This window comes from Pimephales promelas, chromosome 16, assembly GCF_988280905.1.
Source record: "Pimephales promelas chromosome 16, fPimPro1.hap1.1, whole genome shotgun sequence".
NCBI lineage: Eukaryota > Metazoa > Chordata > Actinopteri > Cypriniformes > Leuciscidae > Pimephales > Pimephales promelas.
The window spans coordinates 1,567,505-1,573,037 of record NC_142784.1 but is presented as its reverse complement, the minus strand read 5'-3'; the positions used below and the strand labels follow the sequence as shown (position 1 = coordinate 1,573,037).

Here is a 5,533-nt window from a genome sequence, read left to right as displayed (position 1 = left end):
GACCTTACACATTAAGATAATATCGGATTTTCTCCAGTCATTGTTAAAAAACAAGCTAACAATCCTTGCTAACTAGCGTTAGTGAAGCGGCCAGATGGATCTTTCTGCCTCCACCTAAGCCCCGCCCACAAAAAAACGTCACCGTGTTTACCAACTGTAAAAGGGTCTAAAGGCTACATTGTACTGTATTCTTAAGAAACGTAGATGTAAAGAAAAGTACATGCTTGTCGTCAAGTCATGCCACATGCTCAAAAAGACAATGGTTCAACTTTGCAAATGAACAAAAGAAAGGCAAGCATGTTTAAAATGTAAAAAAAATAAAACTAAAAACTTACGCATTTACTCAGTCAGTTATTTTTTGCCAAGCCAATTGTCTTTCCTTCGCATATGCAGCTGTGTTGCTTTTTTTCATTATAATGGGCTTAAACTCCTCATAAGCCAACATTAAAACTTCTAATTCAGCTTCAGAGAAGTACGCGGCACGTGACTTTTCACCCTTCGTTTCCATGGTGACTCCTGAATTCGGTGATCCATTGAAAATGCCTTTATATGTTCGGTGGGCGCGCACATTAACTCGAGGTTATTAGCAGTAGGTTGATTAAACTAACTCGACACCGGTGTTTTGGAACCAACATACCCCGAGTAAGCAGGTTTTGGGTTAATCAACCCAGAGTTTAGGGTTAATCTGATGGTTTATTAACCCAGCTTTCTGGAATACACCCCTGGAGTGCAGTAAACATAACCCTGCTTGCTAATTTCTTAATTTAGAATGTGTTTTTTTAATATATTTTTTTGAATATTAATTAGTTGTACACACTTTAAAATAAAAAATATATAAAATTGGTTGCTTGATGATGTCAAAATAATGAATTGTATTTTTATTGATTGAAAATCGTTTTTATAGACAAAACATATGCAGCATATATAATGCAACAAGTAAGATCTGCAACACAGAAACAAGATAAGGCATTTTCTTTTAACCATAATAACATTTAAAATGATCATGGGGATTTTTTTTATTATTGTGTTTTCTTTAACAGATACTACCCACTGTCCAGCATCTCTGTCTCAGTGTGGCCCTTCTGTTACTCTGTTTCAGTGTCCCCCTCCAGCAATTGATAAACCAGTATCCCTTGTCAAGTGCCCTGTTGAAACTAGTAAAATAAATGTCACACAAACACACAATCTTCAATCCCCTTCCATGCAGTCAGAGTTTCAAGAAACCCAACAAGGTGTGAACTGTTTCTAATATGTATAAAGTTAACTATGTATAAAGTTTATCTCTCACAATTTTAAACGGCTGTTTTCATAGAATTTACACACAGGACCACGCTACTGCTTCTGCTGCTTGACCTCACACAAATGCATCTGCATTTGTACTACAGAAATAAAATAGCATTTTACAAAAAGCTGGAGCAAGCCTTCAAAGAAAAAGGTTACAACATCACCATTGAAAAATTGCGCAAAAAAACTTGGCAACATGATCACAACTTACAAAAGGGCTAAAGACCGGTGTCGATCAACAGGAGAGGGAAACGTTACATGGGAGTATTACAAGGTTGGTGTGCTTTTTGTATTGAAATTACTGCAAATCACTGGGTTTACATAAAAAATAATTTCTAAAGCATCTCTATTTACATTGTTTTACATGTTTTCTCAAAGGAAATGGAAGACTTATTTGGCAAATCTGGAGTTGGGAGTGCACCATCAGGCACAATCTGTTCAACTCCTCTGTTCAACACGACCTCATCCCAGACCAAGTCCTCAATTGCACAGGCCACAGGCTCCCAAGAACAGCCTCTCCCAGAAGCACATTCTCTCTCAGAAAAACAACCAGGTCCCTCCACTGCTATGCCCTCCAAAGAAATGCACAGAAGGAGACAAACATCCACATTTTGTGAAGTATATGAAGCGCATTCAGAGAGGAGAACAGCTGCTCTTGAGTCACTAGTACGGCCTGACTGGGAGCGCCGAAGAAGGCTTAAAGAGAGGCGGAGAAGTATGTTTGAAAAAAAATCTCTTACCTGCCTTGAAGAAATCCTTGAACAACTAAAAAGTCCCAGGAAATGATAATCAATCCATTAAAAATAAAGATTAACTATATAATCCATTTCCATGTGTATCATCATTTTATTGCTTATCACATCATTATTATAGAGCAGTGTTGTAGTCGAGACCACCTCACTCGAGTCCGAGTCGACACCGAGACCAGAGAGAGTCGAGTCCGAGTCGACACCGAGTCCATAGAGAGTCGAGTCCGAGACCAGAGACGGTCGAGTCCGAGTCGACACCGAGACCAGAGAGAGTCGAGACCGAGTCAAGACCGAGTCCATAGAGAGTCGAGTCCGAGACCAGAGACGGTCGAGTCCGAGTCGAGACCGAGACCAGTGAGGGTTGATTACCTAATTTACTTTTATTTACTTAGAATAATCCTTTTTTTTTTTTTTTTTTTTACTGAATTTACTTAGAGTTTAAAAAATATGATCAGTTTAGGGTAAAAAGGCCACATAGTAGGTGGTGTTAAAAGTAATTTTATTACAATTTGTCATGTGCAGTTTTGCACTAGAAAATCACCAATCACTGGGCGTGTCAATCAATTTAAAGATATATTTTATTAACATACATTAATAATCATTAAAAAATATTTTGAATTGAACTCGAGTGGACTCGGGAATAATTCCGAGTCCTAAAAAAAAAAATGTTCGAGTACGAGTCAATTCCGAGTCCAAATGCACACGAGTCCATGACAAGACCAAGACCATTAAAATATGGTCTCGAGACCGAGTCCGAGTACTACAACACTGTTATAGAGCACACAAAACATTCCTCCCTAGACAGGGGACAGTGGTTGACAAGCAGAATATGTCAATCATTTGATAGTACAGACTGCAGATAATTAAGCACTTAATAAAGTAAAGGTTTTATTTACTGTTTGTTTTCATTAGATCTATGCCACATGAGTAACGTAACGCATTACAATTCTGGGACAGTAATATTGTAAGGTAATGAATTACTTTTAAATAACAGTAACAAGTAATACCTAATGTATTACGGTTTGGAAGTAACTTGCACAACACTGTCCATGAGAGAGCTTTTTAAATACAATATGTTCTGCATTTTCCTCAAAATTCTTCATTTTTACCTGAGTCTTGCCTTAAATTATTGAATTTTGGCAACTGTGTAGAACTGTGTAGATGTTAGTCAAGTGGCGCAATGGGATGAATGACAGGCACCTGACATATAAATAGTGGGTTTAAGTCTTGTGTAGGTCAACTTTAGAATTGTTTATAAAGTTTCATTTCAATTCCTTTACTATCCATGTGAGAACTTTTTAAATACAATATGTTCCCCATTTTCTTCAAAATTCTTCATTTAACATGATTGTGTCTTGAAACTATTGAATTTCAAAAGCTGTCTAGATGTGTGCTGGCCAAGTGGTGCAATGTGACGAGTGACAGGCACCTAACCTATAGATAGTGGGTTAGAGTCCTCTGTGGGTCAACTTTAAAATCATATATAAAGTTGTCATTTCAATTCCTTTATTATCCATGTAAGAGCTGTACTAATCTTTCTTACTCTTGGATTAGAAATAAATATGTTTTTTTACTACTACATTATTTATTCTGTGTTTGATTCAATGTTTGTCATGGTCCAATTAAATCAATTAAATTAGACTGGCTTTTATAAATTTCAAGTTAACTAAATAAAGATTTAAATCAAACAAATGCATATACAATAGTTTAAATATTGTCAATGGGCAAAGTTAGTTAAAATTAACATTCAGGTTGGACAATGTTTTAACTGTTGTCCTGTAGACAGTCACTTTAAAAACAACAATTAAAAAAAATAGCATACTACAAATTAAATGAAAATTATGTAAGTGCTCCATCTACTAAGCTTTTTTATGACGCACTTTGTAAAAGACACCAATTTTTTGTAGAATGAATTCATATACTAATTATAGTGTCTATCCATTTAGTAAAAGTAGAAAATCAAAGACATTAAAATGAAGGATATGGCTACAGAGACAAAGTATATTTCAATCATTTTATTAAAAACGTTATTTTTAACATGTTGTGCCTTAATACCCCAGTGAGCAAGCCAAAAGGCGACAGTGGCAAGGAAAAACTCCCTTAGACAGCAGTGTGGAACATCATGGACCAAGGGCTGGAACATAATCATAATCAGGAACCAGACTCAGCAGGGGCAATCCATCCTCTTTTGGCTGGCACATATTAAAATAACTATACATAGGCCAAACGTAATACAAGCCATCCATTCAACATTGTTACAGTGGAGATTATGTATTCAGTTGTAAAATAACTTAATTGACTATTGACTGCCTGCATACGTTTACATTTTTTTCAGACCAATTTTTGAATTTATAGTTGAGAAGAATGTTGTTGTCACTATTTCTAGAAGGGGAAAAGCAATAATAAACCAAATCACAAAATGATACATTTTCAGTAACATATTTCTAATTCTAAGGGCTCTGACACTATGACAGGGTTTTTAAAGCACCATTATACAACACATTTTACTGTTCCTTTTATTTAGTGATGTTCAAGTACACAGAGTAATTTCTCATGAAGCTTCATGCTGGTGCAGAGAAACTGATGATCATATTTTGCTATATAAATTGGAAAAAAAAAAAAAGTTCATTGCTGCTGAACATTTTACCTGCCACAACATGGCATTATTTTTGATGCTCCTCAATCAGGGTAAAGCTTAAAAGATTCAAGAGGCTTCAGTTCTCCATCCCTAGCAAGCATTATACAAGTACATTTACCTTTCAGTTATTTCGTATTAAACTCGACTAAACTAAGCTTCCAAATTTTAAAAAGATTACCTTTGATTAAGGTCCTAATTACTAATTTCTGCAATCACCCTAATAGCTTAATTGAATCACTTGTTAATTGAATACCAAGAGTTGTCATTTTCTGTTCGAGTAGGCCTAATCTACTATAAATCACACCACTTGCAAACATCTTTTTTGCCATGCAACATCAAAAATGAACAAAAATTTAAATAAACCAGACACCAGTGAATCTGACAACTGCATTTATGCTTACATTCATGCAGTTACCAGAGTGCAACCCAGATAGCAAACTGACATTGAATCAACGTGGAAATATGACATCGAAACAACGTTGATCTGACATTGTTTTGCTCATCGAATTAACGTTGAACCAACGTCAGACGCGTCATTCTTTCAAAACTAACGGAAAATCAACTTGAAATCAACGCGTTGTTTCAACGTTATGAAAGCAAACCAATTTTCGATTTTCATTTAGCTTTGAAGAATGCCGCGTCTGACGTTGGTTCAACGTTAATTCGATGAGCAAAATCAACGTTGTTTCAATGTCATGAGAGACGTCGTTTCCACGTTGATTTATCTTGCTGGACTCTATATACAAACACCATTAATGCATTTAAAACTGGTTAATGTGTAGAAAGGCTTGACTGTGTCTTCTTATTATTAATATTATTTATAACAGCAGTTGTATACATTTCCCTTATAACCATTGTTTAT

General features: G+C 35.6%; 1 pseudogene across 1 annotated transcript; it reads left to right on the top strand.

Moving 5' to 3' along the window:
• Positions 1 to 900: 900 nt before the first annotated feature.
• LOC148971917 (uncharacterized) lies at positions 901 to 2,070 on the top strand (annotated as a pseudogene). The gene is made up of 3 exons (XR_016146916.1): positions 901 to 1,232; positions 1,313 to 1,558; positions 1,663 to 2,070. The product of XR_016146916.1 is annotated as an uncharacterized LOC148971917 (transcript).
• Positions 2,071 to 5,533: the final 3,463 nt, after the last annotated feature.